The sequence below is a fragment of the Strongylocentrotus purpuratus genome, unplaced genomic scaffold (genome assembly GCF_000002235.5).
Source record: "Strongylocentrotus purpuratus isolate Spur 01 unplaced genomic scaffold, Spur_5.0 spur5_scaffold_10, whole genome shotgun sequence".
Classification (NCBI taxonomy): domain Eukaryota; kingdom Metazoa; phylum Echinodermata; class Echinoidea; order Camarodonta; family Strongylocentrotidae; genus Strongylocentrotus; species Strongylocentrotus purpuratus.
The window spans coordinates 566,751-584,559 of record NW_022145595.1 but is presented as its reverse complement, the minus strand read 5'-3'; positions in this window follow the sequence as shown (position 1 = coordinate 584,559).

Below are 17,809 nucleotides of genomic sequence, written 5' to 3'. Positions count from 1 at the left end.
TTTTAAGGTTGCGCTTAAAGGAAAGCTATGCGCGCATATCAAACGCAGAATGATAAACTTCTGGGGGGTTTTTCACAAAGATTTTAAGTCGAACTTAACTCTAAGTTGGACTTAACAATTATGGAAAGCCGTTAGCATCATTGAAAATATTTTGTAAAAATTATTTAAAAGGCATAAAATGTTGATTCAAATCCTTCATATTTTCTATTGTCTCGGGAGATTTCATGTTCTTGATGTGGAATTCATGAAAAGTCTAAAATACTTGAATTTTGCTTTTGAATGTATTTCATTATAAGGCTACAAATGGCTCTCCATAATATTCAAGTCCAACTTAAGTTAAGTTCGACTTAGAATCTTTGTGAAACACCCCCCTGGTGTAGGATTGTACATAGTGGACAGGATAAATTTTCTGGTAAGGTGTATATTATCTTAAAATTACTCTTTGAGAAGAATATATATCAGGCACCTTGGTTAAAAAAAATCAAGCTGACTCTGGACAATATGGGGATGTCTAATTTATGGGAAATTTGTGAAAATACTAGCTATGAGTGGGTCAAACAAACTGTGGAACGTCGATTGAGAGATTCTCATGCTCAGTATTGGTCTGCTTGTATGTACGATAATTCGCATTGTGTTAACTATCGAATCTTCAAACATTCTTTATGTTTAGAAAGATACTTAATCGATCTCATTAAAAGAGATCGGACAATATTAAGTCGTTTTCGCTGTGGCAATCATTACCTGCCGATTGTAGCTGGTAGATATTCAAATACTCCAAGGGAAATGACTCAAATGAGGCTATGTACGTTGTGCAATTTGCAATCACTTGGGGATGAGTTTCATTACTTGTTTGTATGCCCTACCTTTCGTTCAGAAAGAAAATTGTTCATCGATAAATATTTTATTGAAAGACCAAATACACTAAAAATGGGTCAGCTTTTTAACTCCAATAATGTACAAACACGTTTAAACTTAGTAAAATTCTGTCGAAAAATAATGCTTCGTTTTCATTAATTTAAGTATGTGCAAAAACATGTTATGAGTTCAATATTAACTTTATGTTTCTCTTTTTTGTCTTATATCAATTTATTAAATTGATATCAAGAATATTTTCAGTAATTCATTAATTCAGATATCAATTTACTGGTGCCAGTAAATTTCTTTTTCAATTGCTTCCATTAATTTCGTCATTAATTATCGTTTTAATTAATATTATCGTTTTGTTTTTGATTATTATTATTATTATCATCATCAATATTGTTATTATCATTATCATCATAATTTTTCTCACTATTGTCGATAGTGTTATTTTGTATGGATTAATATTAATTCTATTTGTATTGTATTGTATATTTCACAGTGTTTAATTGACAAATTCAAACTGATTGTAACCTTCTCCAATACCCCAATGTGGGTGACATGAGAATAAATTGTCATTGTCATTGTCATTGTCATTGTCAAACACGTTCAAACTTAGTAAAATTCTGTCGAAAAATAATGCTTCGTTTTCATTAATTTATGTATGTGCAAAAAACATGTTATGAGTTCAATATTAACTTTATTTTTCTCTTTTTTTTGTCTTATATCAATTTATTAAATTGATATCAAGAATATTTTCAGTAATTCATTAATTCAGATATCAATTTACTGGTGCCAGTAAATGTCTTTTTCAATTGCTTCCATTAATTTCGTCATTAATTATCGTTTTAATTAATATTATCGTTTTGTTTTTGATTATTATTATTATCATCATCAATATTGTTATTATCATTATCATCATAATTTTTCTCACTATTGTCGATAGTGTTATTTTGTATGGATTAATATTAATTCTATTTGTATTGTATTGTATATTTCACAGTGTTTAATTGACAAATTCAAACTGATTGTAACCTTCTCCAATACCCCAATGTGGGTGACATGAGAATAAATTGTCATTGTCATTGTCATTGTCATTGTCATTGTCATTGTCATTGTCAGTACTACCATTTTCATTGGCTGCTCACGTCGGCCCACCGGCTTCAACCCTCGAGGCGGATCAGATCCCGTTTACACAGCATAAAATGGCAGGGTTGAAGCCGCGAGGTGGGTTGAGACCTGCAATTCTGGTGGATTCAAGAGGCGGCTTCAACCCGGCTTCAATCCTCACTGGGATCCCGTTTACACACATAAAATTGCAGGCTTCAACCCGGCTTCAATCCCCTCGCGGCTTCAACCCGGCTTCATTTGGAAAGCTGTTGGAGACTTTATTCACGTGCCCCAGACGTATGGAACGCGGCACACGTCTGCTAAATAACAGGCAGACGTCTGCTAATTGACCAATCACCGCCTGTTATTTAGCAGACGTGTGCAAGGTGCGATAGCACATGCCTGCTAGCTTATTAGCACACGTGTTCCCTTTTCCAGACGGATGCTGTTTACTGCGCATGCGTCTGGAATTGATCGACCAATCAGATACCTTGTATGTGTGTGTTTGGACAGTAGGTGCATGCAGCGCAGACAAGCAAAAAAAAGTGCCGGGCACGTGGTGATCGACGCACGTGGTACTCTTATTGACTTTGATTTCTATGTCAGAAGAGAAGTATACATTGTAAGAGTATTATTATGTAGTTCTATGTAGTTCCATTGAGGTTTGAATTTTCTGGTGCAAATTATAAACGAAGTACAGAACTGCTATATGAACGTTTATCCTCCATCTATAGTATTGGAGTATGTAAATACAATAAAGCTAGTCTATAGGGTTGATAGAGAAAAGGTAAGTCTAATATCATGAATGGTAGTTTCCAGATTTTCAATCTATCATTCAGAACCTACTCTAATTGCAAATTAGTTTCATCGAAAGGGTGCGGTGCGGCGCGGCGCGGTGTGGTGTGCTCAACGCACCCATTCGATAAAAGAGGGGGGGGGGGGCTTTTCTCGAAAGGGTGCGTTGAGAGCGGAGTACCGTTTTAACACACCCTTTCGATAAAAGCGGGGGGGCTTTTCTCGAAAGGGTGCGTCGACTAGTCTTTCGCATCAGTCGTTTAAAATGAGGATCTGGGACAGAAGGTAATAGTTGCCAATTTAAGTATATCGAAAATGTATTAAATAAAATGGAATATCGAAAATGTATTAAATAAAATGGAATGGTCTTGATTACAGAGTGGTCTCTTTCGTTATTACTATGTTGATGGGGAGACAGAGAGAAGGAAAAAGGGAAAGGGAAAGGGAAGATAAAAGTAAAGAAAGAAGAATAAGAAGAAAAGAGGGAAACGGGGGGGGGGGGGCGAAGGGCTCTTGCCTCCTCCCCCCCCCCCCGCGCCAACAAAATAAATAGGAGAGAGAGAGAGAGAAGGGAAAGGGAAAGGGAAAGAAAATATAAAAGGAAAGAAAGAAGAAGAAGGAAAGAGGGAAACGGGGGAAGGGCGAAAGGCTCTTACCTACCCCCCCCCCCCCTCCCGCCAAAAAAAATAAATAAGAGAGAGAAGGGAGAGGGAAAGAAAATCTAAAAGGAAAGAAAGAAGAGGAAAAGAATAAGAAGAAAAGAGGGAAACGGGGGCGAAGGGCTCTTGCCTCCTCCCCCCCCCCCCCCGCCAACAAATAAATAGGAGAGAGAGAGAGAGAGAGAGAGATTTACTGGTGCCAGTAAATCTTATATTATCGTTTTGTTTTTGATTATTATTATTATCATCATCATCAATATTGTTATTATCATTATCATCATAATTTTTCTCACTATTGTCGATAGTGTTATTTTGTATGGATTTACATTAATTCTATTTGTATTGTATATTTCACAGTGTTAAATTGACAAATTCAAACTGATTGTTAACTTCTCCAATACCCCAATGTGGGTGACATGAGAATAAATTGTCATTGTCATTGTCATTGTCATTGTCAGTAGTGGGGCGTAGACAACGGGGGGGGGGGGATGAGGGGGATGCATCCCCCCCCCCCCCCCCCCCCACCTCACAAGGTGGGGGGGATGGCGTGTACAATCATCCCCCCAGGTTTTGGGGAATGATATTTGCTTACTTAATAAGTCATAATGATGATAATAATAGTAATAATAATAATGATAACAATTATAATATTAATAATAATAATAATTATGATGATGATAATAATAATCCTCATCATTATTGTAATTGTGTTTATTGTTATTAGCCGCATTCACACGGTGAAAGCCAATTCAGACGGTAAAAAAAAGAAAATCTTACAAGTATTTTGTGGTAATCTTGTGGTTTGGAAACCACAAGATAACCACAAGATTAAACAGGCGCGGATCTACGAGGGGGGGGGGGGGGGTTAGGGGGTTTAAACCCCCCCTTGGGCGGCCCAAAAAACGAACAAAACAAAAAAAAGGGGGAAAAAAGGGGAAAAAAAGAAAAAAAGAAAGAAAAAAGAACGCACGCTGGAGAGAAACCCTTTCAAGTGCAAATATTGTGAGAAGATATTCAACTCATCTGGTAACTTAACCAAACACATGATAACTCTGGATATAGCTGTGTATTTAGCTGTTACTTGATTTAAAAAGACGTTATCATGCACTGCTTTCTATGGTCTCCATTGTGTTAATAGATGCCAGGAAAACATCACTTACGGGGTTCAAATAAACACCCCAAAAAAAATCGGCTCGCCGCTTCGCGGCTCGTGGACGATGCGCATCGTCATTATTTTGGTCAACCCCTCCCCTTAGCAAAAAGCTAGATCCGCCCCTGAGTCATCCCCCCAGGTGTACGAACCTGTCTACGCCACTGGTCAGTACTATCATTTTCATTGGCTGCTCACGTCGGCCCACATGGCTTCAACCCTCGAGGCGGATCAGATCCCGTTTACACGACATAAAATTGCCGGCTTCAACCCCCGGCCCCCCCCCCCCCCCACTCAGTGTTATTTAGGGTACGCATAATAATGCTCGTACCCTCTTTTTGAAAGCACCCCCTATCTGAGGAGTGCCAACATTTCTGAACCCCCCTTTCGCGGGCTTTTCGCGGGCTTTTCCTGCCTTGGAGACCCCCCTAAATCAGGAAAAATGCTCAATGTACCCCCCTAAATTCGGAATAATTTCTCAGGAGTCCAAAGAGATGAGAGAAAAAAAGAAAAACACCCCCTTTTTAAAGAAATCTCCGGGTGAAAAGTCAAATACACCCCTTTTTTTTACAATTCTCGGGCTGGACTTTGTCGCACGAAAAGTACCCCTTTACCGGACATTTTGGCAACACGCATGCGGTCATTCCGACCTCTGGGTGGGGGGGGGGGGGGGGGGGGGGGGGGGGGGCCGGGCTTCAACCCGCCTCGTGGGTTGAGACCTGCAATTCTATGGAAAGCCGTTGGTGACTTTATTCACGTGCCCCAGACGTATGGAACGCGGCACACGTCTGCTAAATTGACCAATCACCGCCTGTTATTTAGCAGGCGCGTGCAAGGTGCGATAGCACACGCCTGTTACTTTGCCAGACGGATGCGCAGAACGCTCGTAAATTGAATTTTAAGGCAACCAATCAAGTCCGCTGTTACAAAGCTGCTCAGCTCAGTACGTACGGGGCCTGTTCGCTATTACAAAACTGCTCATGTCAGTACTGGATGGGGGACACACCCACGGCCAGGCACGGATCCAGGGGGAGGGCCGAAGGGGTCTCCCCCCTCACCCGCCAAAAAAGAGAGAGAGCTAGAGAGAGAAGGAACAGAAGGGAAGGGGAAAGAGGAGAGAAAGGAAAGAAAGAAGAGGAAAGAAAAGAGGGGAAAAAGAGGGGGGGGGGACAAAAAAAGAGTAGGAAGGATAAAGGAAAGAGGAGAGCTAAAGGGAACAAAAAAAAGGAAAGAAAAAAAAGAAACAGGTGAAAAGAAAGGGAGGGGGTCAGATGCAATTAATCCAGCCAACAACATGAGGTTCAGGTAGGGGGTGAAAGGCCTTTGCCTTTCGCCCAGCAAACTTTAAAAACAGAGAAGGAAGGGAAGGGGAAGGAAAGAGATGAGAAAGGGAAAGAAAAAAAAAAGAGGAAGAAGAAAGGTAGGGGAGATCAGTTGCGATTTTTCCCGTCATAAAGGTGTGGATCGGGGGCAAAAGGCCCTTGTCTCCCCCTCCCCCCTCAGCAAGAGAGAGAGAGAGAGAGATAAAGAAGGGAGGGAGGGAATGGGAAAGAGGAGAGAAAGGGAAAGAAAATAAAGAGTAAGAGGAAAAGAAAAGGGGAAAAGATATGGTTTCGTTCTCATCTCGCCTCCGCCAAACGAGACCAAGCACCAGATACGCCACTAGACACCACTGGCGTAATAATTCGAAGGGGGCAGCCTCCCCCTTAAATGGTTTATTTCTAATTCGATTTCAGTGATTTACAAATGTTGTAAAATTACATAATTTGTTAGTAAATTATACTGTTTTATGAGTTTGTTGGAAAATGACGAATTCCGAAAGTTACAGTCAGGCGAGATATATGTTTATTTTGAGGTCTGCACGTCAAGGCTCGCGGAACATAAATTGGTGTGGAGTTTAGGGGCGGAGCCCCCAGAAGCTCAGGGGCAATGGGCATTTATTACGTTCAGATGAGCATATTTTGATACCTTATTATGACACGGGTAGGTCACGAATTGGCGTGGGGTCCAGGGGCTGAGCCCCAGGAAACTCAGGGGCTATCGGGGCATTCATTACGTTCAGATGAGCATATTTTGATACCCCGGAAACTCAGGGGTTTTTAGGCATTTTATAACGGTCAGATAAGCATTCAGGGGCACACCTTAGGGCCCTTGGTGGGGTCAAGAGGGTGAAGCCTCTGAAATTTCATTTAATTACGGTCAGTTGATCATATTTTGAGACTTCATTATTTTGTGACACTGGCAGGTAACAATTTATTTTTCTTACTTTCTCCCTACTTCTCTTGAATATACTTTTTCAAAATAGTGAGGGGACCCATGCCCCCGAGCCCCGCTGTGCCGCTAGCCTTGACATGTAGACCTCTAAATAAGCATACTTCTCGCCTGACTGTAACTTTGGGAATTCGTCATTTTCCAACAAACTCATAAAACAGTATAATTTACTAAAAGTTATGTCATTTCACAACTTTTGTAAATCACTGAAATCGAATTAGAAATAAACCTCGTTTTTCTCTCTTTTTTTTGCTGAGGGGGGAGGGGAGGCAAGGGCATTTCGGCCCCGCGATCAACACGTCATTGGCTGGATTAATTGCAAGTGATCTTCTCTCCTTTTCACCCTTTTCTTTTTCTTCTTTCTCTTTTTTTCTGTCCCTTATCGCTTTCCTCTTTTCCTTTCCCTTCCTCCTCTCTTCCTTTTTTGGGGGCGAAGGAGGGCTGGAGGGGAAGGCAATGCCTTTTCCCCCTCCCCCGATCCCCTTCTTTTACCTCTTTTCTTATCTTCTTTTTCTTCTTTCTTTCCTTTCTCTCCTCTTTCCCTTATTTTCCTTAATCTCTCTCTTTTTTTGTGGGGGGGGGGGGGGAGGCCCCTCGCCCCTCCGACGCCTGGTAGCACACACTTTAGCAGTCATGCAGTCAGGTAAAACAAACACTATTTTTTTGTTTTAATCTGAGAATGTATACTATTATCTAAATCTATTAAGAATAAATCATTGTCAAAATCATTCCATAAACTGGGGTAAATAGGCCACCTTTATAACCAACATCTTATTATTATAATTTGATTGCAAGGACCTCAGGGAGAACAGCATAAATATTGATGAGGCTACCCTGGGTAAAGAAGACTGTATTATTATTATTATTATTATTATTGTTTTTTTATTATTACACATATCTTAAACATTCAAATATTTAAAAAAAACAAAGAACAGAAGTATAAAGTAGAAAAAATGATACAAAATGTACAAATGAAGATACTATCATCCACCCCCCCCCCCCATCATCAGTTATTATTTCCAATCAGCGTTAAACAAACACGTAGAGTTATGTAAATATATATTTACGCGTACGTAATATATAAACACTATCAATTATTTCAAATATTATAGAACTCAAACAGTAAATCATATTGGGATTGCATTACCCCGTTGTACGCTACATGACGCGAAGACCTTCAAGGCCCGAGAGTGTCCAAGCTCCCTATCCCCCAACAAGACACAATTTTAAAGTGCCCCCCCCCCTCTCCGAGCAGTAACTAGGCTTGTAGTCCGGTCAGCTCCGTCTGGTATCCTGAGGTTTTGAGAATTCCAGTGTCATGGACAAACGAAAATCTTGAAAATTTTCATTGGCTAAAATTATTGTATAGTTTCTGGGTGCCTGGAGATGGTAGATCCATAAGTTCTAATAAAAGCTCCGTTCACATATGCCTTCCGGTCACAAAACCGTATCTTATTTAGCTAAAAATCTTGAAAATCTAAATTCCTTACTTATTTGGAAAATATATCGTGCAATATTGTATATTTACGAAAAGCTTGAATGTGGTATAACCTAAAGGGTAAATCCACTTTAAAATAATTCGCTTTCAATAGATGCAGAAAAACAAGAGGAGCAGAGCAAAAAAAAATAAGGAAGTTATGATTTTTTTTTTAAATATGAAAAACTATGGAACAATGGAAATCACTACACAAATTGCCAATTTGGTTATCAGTTTGTGACGCCATTGCCTCACTATTTATCAATTGCTTTATATATTTTTATCCCATTAATTCCCCTCTTTATACCCAAAACTTGATTTCCCCATGCCTTTGCCCAGGTTATATGATTTGTATCGTATTGCGGGCATGACATTTCACAATATCTTTTATAAACTTTGAAGAATTGAAACTATTTTCAGAATATTGTATATTCATAATTATTGACTTTTATATAAATAAATTTTCAGAATTCACATTTTTCATGATTTAACTGAAAACAATTACTCTAAATTAGATTATTAGTGCATCCACACAAAAACATATTATTATCAATATGACTTGGATGCTGGTGTTAGAAGATGAGATTCTCAGGGGGAAAGTGAGAAATGTATATTACCAATAGAAAGAAAACAATTAGAGGAAAGCGAGGCAATGACGTCAGGCGCGGATCCAGGGGAGCCGAGCGGTCCTTGCCCCCCCCCCCCCGCAAAAAGAGAGAGAGAGAGAGAGAGAGAGATAGAATGAAAAGAAGGGAAAGAGGAGAGAAAGGAAAGAAAGAAGAGGAAGAAGAAAAGAAAAAGAGAGGGAGGAAGAGATCGGGGTTGAAAGGGCCTTGCCTCCCAGGCTGTTCCCCCTCCCCCCCCCAAAAAAAAAAAAGAGAGAGAGAGAGAGAGAGAGAGAAGAAAGGAAAAGGGAAAGAGGAGAGCTAAAAGGGAACAAAAAGAGGAAGAAGAAAAGAAAAGGGTGAAAAGAAGGGGAGATCAGTTGCTGCTAATCCCGCCAACAGCGTGCGGAGCGGGATGGGGGCGGAAAGGCCCTAGCCCCCCCCCCCGGACAACCTATTAGAGAGAAAAGGAAGGGAAGGGAAAGGTAAAGAGGAGAGAAAGGGAAAGACAAAAAAAAGAGAAAGAAGAAAGGTAGGGGAGATCAGTTGCGATTTTTTCCCGCCAACAAGGTGTAACGGAGGGGGGCCGGGGGCACTGGTGTACTGATAGGGGGCGGGGGCGGCTTGGTGGAAACGTGGTTTATTTCTAATTCCATAACGGTGGTTTACAAATAATGCTAAAATGACATAATTTTTCCGAGATTTGTCCTTACTTTTTAGTAAATTACCTATATTTTTACATGCGTTTGTTGGAAAATTACAAATTCCTAAATTTACAGCCAGGCAAGAAATAAGCTTCTTGAGGTGCCTACATGTCAGGGCGCGAGGAACGGCGGGGATCGGGAGCCTCGAGCTCCCCCCCCCCCCACACACACTTAACCAAAAAAGTATATTAAAGAGAAATAGAAAGAAAGGGAGCAAGAAAGAAAGAATGGTTAACTGCCAGTGGCACAAAATAATGAGGTATGAAAATATGTTCATCTGACCGTGATTAAATGCCTATAAAACCCCCTAAGCTTTCGGGGGCTCTGCCCCCTGGATTCCACCTAGGGCCCTAAGGCGGGCCCTTAGATGCTCATCTAACGGTGATTTATTGCCTTAAACCCCTGAGCTTCCGGGGCCGGGGTGGGGCAGTGGGGGCGGTCCTCCCTTAAACGCTGGCCCCAAAAACAAAAAAAATAGAGAGAGGAGAGAAAAGGAAGAGGACGTAGGAAGAAAAAGGAGCAGACAAAGAAAATTTTTGAAGGATTAAAATAAGAGTCGAGAACGGTACAACGAATCGTCTTCTTTCTATAATGATTTAATGAAACGTAAAAGCTTCCGCGCTTCGCGCAGGAGGGGGGGGGGGCTGAATTTAGACGAGGATTAAGAGACGAGAACGGTACAACGAATCGTCTTCTTTCTCTAATAATTTATTGAAACTTCAAAGCTTCCGCGCTTCGTGGAGGAGGGAGGAGAAGCTCGCCCGTCCCTGTACCCACCCCCTATTACGTCACTGCTGGTCACCATTACGTACCAATATTTGGCTCGCATAATTTCAAATTTGGGCCCCCCCCCCCCCAAGAAATCCTGGATCCGCGCCTGAATGACGTAACAGACTCATGAGTGAGTTGCCAATTTGTCTTGTGATTTTCAAAGTTTTTTATGGTTAAAAATTAAAAACTTTCTTATTAGTTATCCGATTTTTCAAACTTTTAGTTTGATTGGTTTGTTATTAATAGTTGAAGTGGACTTGCCCTTTAAGTCCATACAACTCCCTCTCTGTCGATTCCTTCCTTTGCTGTGGGTTAGGGGCATGATACATCAGCTCCTAGATGGCAACGCTGTTACACCCAACCGCCCCCCCCCCCGTGAAACACACACAGGCTACGCCATCTATGAACTACTTAAACGAAAATTGTCGGTAATATGTACTTGCACTAAGTGGTCAGACAGATGGGGGGGGGGTTGGCCCGGGATGATGGTTCGCGTTTAAGGGTCGCTATTCATAACATGGGTTGAGGGTCGCTTTTCATTAACAATTAAATGAAAATTAAATTAGCAATAAACAAAATGATTATAAGAAAGCGAAATAATGGATAAGGAACACCCCACGTCTGTGGCGTAGGCGCAAGGGGGGGGGGATCGCCACGTGGCCCCGAATATTTGTAGAAAACATTTATTGAAAACGTACATTTCTGAACAAATAAAGAAAAAAGGCGTGCCCCAATAATGTACGCGACCCATCATCCTGCCCCTCCACCCCGCAAAAAAAAAATCATTACGACCACGCTGCGCCATTCGGTCCACCCTCCCCACAGTATTTCCTTGGTACGAGTAAACAGCGGGGCTAGGGTACGTCGCCGCCCCCAGAAATTAAAAAAAGAAAAGAAAATGCAATAAATTATCAATAATTTATTGCATTTGGCCCCGACCCCTAACATAACAACATTCTCTATGTGGGCATGCCTTGAACCATAGTGCATGGTCCTACAGAGTTCCTATTGAACTAACATCTACATTATTATATGAACAGTTTCATTATCAAATCGAATAAACACTTACATACAGATAATGTTATATATGTTTCGTTCTTATACAGATCATATTCATACCTAATATGGTGATCAGGGGCGTCGCTATACCTTTTTCAGAGGGGGGGGGGGGGGGTGTAGAGGCCAACGATTAACGATATAACTAGCCACCAATTACCGACAAAATTAAATTTCCAATATCTACAAAATTAACCCTATAAACCCGGGGCCGAAGACTAAATTGTGTTTCCTATGGACTATCTATAGTACTTGCGTGTGCGCAAATGGTCATTTTCCACGACGACACAAATATACGAATTATTTCGTCAACTTAGTCAGCATTCATAGCTATATATTTTAATGCAGACACGGAGCTAGGATCTTATTTTAGGGAGGGGCGGTAGTGAGCAAATGAATCACTTAAAGGGCGCGGGGGTGTGGCGGGAAAGGCCTCCCGCGCGAAGCGCGGAAGCTTAGACGTTTTTCTTAAATTATAAGGAAAAGAAGACGATTTATTGTACCGTTCTCGACTGTTAATCCTTGTCTGAATTAAGTTCCCCCCCCCCCCCCTCCCGCGCGAAGCGCGAAAGCTTTGACGTTTCATCAAATTATTATGAAAAGAAGACGATTTGCTGTACCGTTCTCGACTGTTAATCCTTGTCTGAATTCAGTTTCTTCCGCGCGGAAGCTTTGGCGTTTCATTAAATTATTATAGAAAGTAGACGATTCGTTGAACCGTGCTCGACTCTTAATCCTTGTCTGAATTCAGTTTCTCAGGTAGCTTTGACGTTTCATTAAATTATGAGAAAGAAGACGATTCGTTGTACCGTTTTCGACTCTTAATAGGCCCTAATTGTCTGAATTCAGTTTCCCCTTTAGCGCTATAAGCGCGGAAGCTTTGACGATTCTTTAAAATATTAGAGAAAGAAGACGATTCGTTGTATCGTTCTTGTCTCGTCTAAATGAAGTTTTCCCCTTCCCAGCGAAGGGCGGAATTTTTGGCGTTTCATCACAATATAGAGAAAAGAAAACGATTCGTCGTACCGTTGTTGACTCTTAAACCTTGTTTGAATTCAGTCTCTCCGAAAATTTCAAACCTCTAATTTCTTTAGCTGATTTAATAGGAAATTGAAACTTCGAGAAAATACAAGTATAGTAGTTGTCGTCACTCTCGCAGTCGTCACAGCGGATAAAAAGTCACAGTTCGTAGGGAAAAAAACTTGTCGGCCGTATGACAAGCCGTTTTAACATTTATTCATGTTTCTAGATATCAAGAATTCTATTCTTGATATCAAAAAATGAATTCTTTATATCAAGAAATATGTTTAAATGATAAAACGGCTTGCCATACGGCCGACCGGCAATATACATCTCACCGACTTCAAACTTCTGCATTGATATAGTACACGAGGATCGAGCAAGAATACCGACACAGCTATAGCTGACCCGACACAGCAACATATTTACCCATGTCTTTCTTGCTCCCTCGACGAGACGACTCCACCCAACAAGCCCTTCTCTCTTTTACTCCCACTCCTCCTCTCTCAGGCTCTTACCTCCACTCTTTCTCCTTTCTTTCATCCCCCGTTTCTTTTTTTTCCCTTTTACTCTTTTTTTCTTCTTTTTTTCCTTTTCTTTATTTTCTTTCTTTTCTTTTCTTTCCCCTCCTCCCTCTTTTTCTTTTTTCTCTTTCTTTCTTTTCCTTTCTTTCCTTTCTTTTCCTTTCTTTCCTTTCTTTTCCTTTCTTTCCTTTCTTTTCCTTTCTTTCTTTTCTTTTCCTTTCTTTTTTTCTTTTCTTTCCCTTTCCCTCTCTTTTTCCCCCTCCCCCTTTTCTCTTTTTTCCCGACGGCAGCGCAATTTGTCCGACAATATCCTGCCAGGTGGGGGGGGGGGGGGGGGGGGGGTATCGCACCCCACCCCCCCCCCTTTGCAGATCCGACGCCCCTGATGGTGTATACCCTAACTCTAAATAAAACCTTCATTGTGCCTAGGCAATCTCATCTAAACGTGCTAATCTATTATCCTCTCAGATTTAGAAATAATAATACTAACATAGAAATATGTTGTATTCCTCCAGCACACAACTCATACATAATCTCAGGTGTAAATATCGTTTTAGGAAAACGAGCTTATCAATCAATACTGCAATCTGCATGTGATTCACCTATAATTATTGCACTATTATTATGCTTCGACTACCCATATGACATATAACATAGAAATATAAAGGAATAATCATAAACTATATACAAGACAAGAAATATAGACTAAAGAATATTGATTGTCTCTAAGCAATGTGATAACTTCCACTTATGCAATATACAGCAATACATGTTGTATTATAAACCAATAAACATCCAAACATCAACCCTTAAATACAATTAGGCCTATGGGATAATTATGAGCAGGTGTATTCGATTGAAAACTACCAAATAATAATGGTCAGACAATCCCTTGTGCCAAGCAAATGCAAACTCTTCACAGTATTCTGAGCTCTTAAGCAAACATGCCTCCTATCACTAATCCCCCTGTCCTTGCCCAATGGAGAGTGTTGCTCAACAACACAACATTAACGAGAATATTGGGGAAGAAAGGGAGAGAAAGAGAGAGTGTGTGTGTGTTCCCCTACCACGAGTGAGGTTGACCTCTGCACAGACTGACCCAAGATAGATAAGGGAGAGTTGGAAGAGGGGGAGAGATCTACTCTGTTGTTCCAACACTATGTATCTACACTGGATCATACACATTATCACAATGGCACTGTTGCATAGTATATCACCTAATTTACAATTAGAGTAGGTTCTGAATGATAGATTTTAAATCTGGAACTACCATTCATGATATTAGACTTACCTTTTCTTTATCAACCCTAGACTAGCTTTATAGTATTTACAAACTCCAATACTAGGTGGAGGATAAACGTTCATATAGCAGTTCGGTACCTCGTTTATAATTTGACATAGTTACTATTCTTTGCATCAGAAAGTTCAACCTCAATGGAAGTACTCGTACAATGTATACTTCTGTTCTGACATAGAAATCAAAGTCAATACTTTTAAGAACGGTAAGAGTACCACGTGCATCGATCACCACGTGCCCGGCACATTTTTGCTTGCCTGCGCTGCATGCACTCACCGTACACACACATTAAACTCCATATCAAACAAGGTATCTGATTGGTCGATCAATTCCAGACGCATGCGCAGTAAACAGCATCCGTCTGCAAAAGGGCACACGTGTGCTAATAAAGTAACAGGCGTGTGCTATCGCACCTTGCACGCGCCTGCTAAATAACAGGCGGTGATTGGTCAATTTAGCAGACGTGTGCCGCGTTCCTTACGTCTGGGGCACGTGAATAAAGTCACCAACGGCTTTCCATACAATTCTGGTGGATTCAAATGGCGGCTTCAACCCGGCTTCAATCCTCACTGGGATCCCGTTTACACACATAAAACTGCAGGCTTCAACCCGGCTTCAACCCCCTCCCGGCTTCAACCCGGCTTCAACCCTCGATGCGGATCACTGTGTAAACACGGTACATATTTCCACGATATGCGCGTATCGTTAGTATAAAAACCTCCATTGATAAATAAAGGTGGCATGCGGAATGTTAAAGGTAATACAAAGTTTTGATATGGGGTCATGAATTTGGTGCAAATGAAAATATTGGAAGCATATGCGATACTACAATATCCAGTGATCGTTGTCGCGGTTGAAATCGAGTCGAAAGTTATGAAATTGTAGATAATAAACTCTTTATGTTGTATAGCTCCCTCTCAAGGTCAAGACATTTCTTAAGCTATAAAACAATGTTTCTTGACTAAAATCGACCGATAGCTTTTCCCGTTTGGAAATTATATATCACAACTGCATATTCTGAGATTTTCATGGTCGCAGCTACCATTGTACGGCCGTAGGCGCTTTTTGAATTTTATCAACATTTACCGGGAGCACCGGTAAATGTTTATATTCAATTTTTCTCGAAAACAGACGTGTATTAGGGGCTACATTTTCTAGTGCTTACAATACATCAACAGGGGCATCCAAATATATCGAATCCCTATCAGCCGTTTTTTCAAAATTTCCGAAAACTTTGTATTACCTTTAAGGAATTGAATTCCTGTTAACTTTCCTTTTCTTTGAATGGAATTTTATATGTGATTTAATTCCAATTTTTATTATTGTTATGTTCTTTTGGGTTGAAAATACAAACCATCTTTACTCCTTTACTGCATTTCTTCTTTTTTGTGTAGGGGGGGGGGGGGCGTTTTGGGGGGCAAAAGTGCGTTTTGCCCCCCCCCCCCACACTTTTTTGGTTGTGGGGGGGGGGGGGGAGGCAAGTGCCCCCCTGCTCCCCTCCCCACTTCCGGTGCCTATGTAAACAACGTCTCGCGACGTGACAGATCACTTTTCTCTAGCTTCTAACCAATCAGAAGGCCTCGTTTTTTTCTTCCAGGAAGTGCTGGTGGACATTAATGCGCCAAATGTGGTTCTCAAATTGCAAAAGAACCCTACACTTGGAGGGGGTAGGGGAAAGCAATTTACGTCATATTACTCCAGGAAGTGCCTGAAAATGCGCCTAATGTGATTCTAAAATTGCAAATGCTTTCTACTCACGGAAGGGGTTCTGACCCTTCTACTTTGACAAATACTCCTTTTCCTTTGTTAGAAGTGTCCCTTCCCCCTTTTTATAGTGCCCCTTTCACATCTGATAAGTGTCCCTTTTATTATTGTGACTCGTGCCCTCTTTCCTTTCTAATAAGAGCCCCTTCTCCTTCTCCTGCCCCTTTTAAACTCTGATCATGGTAAACGCCCCTATTAACATCTAAAAAGTGTCCCTTTTCTTTCGACAAATACCCCTTTTCTATTCTCATAAGTGCCTCTATTCACCTTTGATGGGTACCCCTTTACCTCTGATAACTTGCCCGTATTCAAATCTGAGATGTGTCCGTATTACATTGACAATTGCCCCTTTTCCTTTATAATAACTTGCCCTTCCCCTATGGTAAGTGATTCTTTTCATCTCTGATGAGTGCCCCCTTTTATTTTGATACATGCCCCATTTTCTAACAAGTGCCCTTTTCCTTCTGATAAGTGTCCCATATTTACTTCTTTTTTAAAGAGCCCCTGCCCCTTACCTTCGACAAAGGACCCTTTTCCTTTATAATAAATGCCCCATTCCATTCTCATAATTTATAAGTGATTTTTAAATTTCTGGTGAAAGCCTATATTTTACCTCTGATAATTGCCTTTTTTGAAATATCACAACAATATTTATTTATTTATGCATATTCACAACTTCACAATTCACTTGAGATAACATCACATGAAAAAGAATAATTTTTATAATTTAACAAATCATTTTCAATTTCACAATCCTTTTGAATTGACTTCACATAAAAAAAGAACACTGATAACAATGTTTTGTCAAAGACAAGTTGCAACTATTATACAGTTTAAAGAATGAACACATAAAGGTGATGAAACATAAACAAATAGAGCTTGAATCGTTACAACACCTTTCAAATAATTATATGACAAAAAAAATTCATAAATGGTAGTGAACTATTTACACTATTTACAAAGAACAAGAAAAAAACCCCTGAAAAACAGAAGAATATTGTTTAGTCTAGTAAAATTTTATGTTCGATATAATGAGAACTGATAATATATGTAAGTAATATCTTACATCTGTAAAATGATAATACATTCGAGTACTCTTTTAAAGGAGTTTGTGATTTTATATTTCGAATATTGTTAGGTAGAGAATTCCACACATCTGGACCCCTATGTCTGATTGATTTTTGGGCTAAATTAGTGTGACACCGGGATTGACCATCACATAATTCCACGACGGTCTTGTTGGATATGAGTGATCCATGTTATTAGGTTGGAACACTAGATAATGAAGTAGGTAACAACCCCGCCCCCACTCCGTGAACGGAGGGATATCATGCGTGTTTCCAAACTCTCCGGCTCGTAACAAAAGAAAAAGGTCTACCCGTATTGACTTTACACACCGGACTTTTGCTGAAAGGGGGGGGGGGGGGTGCTGAAAAAGACTCGTATAACAAAAGAAAAAGGTCGACCCGTATTGACTTTACACACCGGACTTTTGCTGAAAGGGGGGGGGGGGTCGCTGGGAACACGCATATGCGTGCCCTAAATAACACTGGGTGGTAGGGGGGGGGGCGGGGTACCAACTTGATATTGAAACGGAACATAAATAAATTTGGAGGAAGTTAATATCATCAACCTTTAAGCATTTCAGTTTAACAAATAGTGGGGTAGCACGGTCAAGATAACCCGCTCTGGTACATAATTATGCGTACAGCTTCCTTTTGCAGCAGAAGAATATTATTAGTCACACA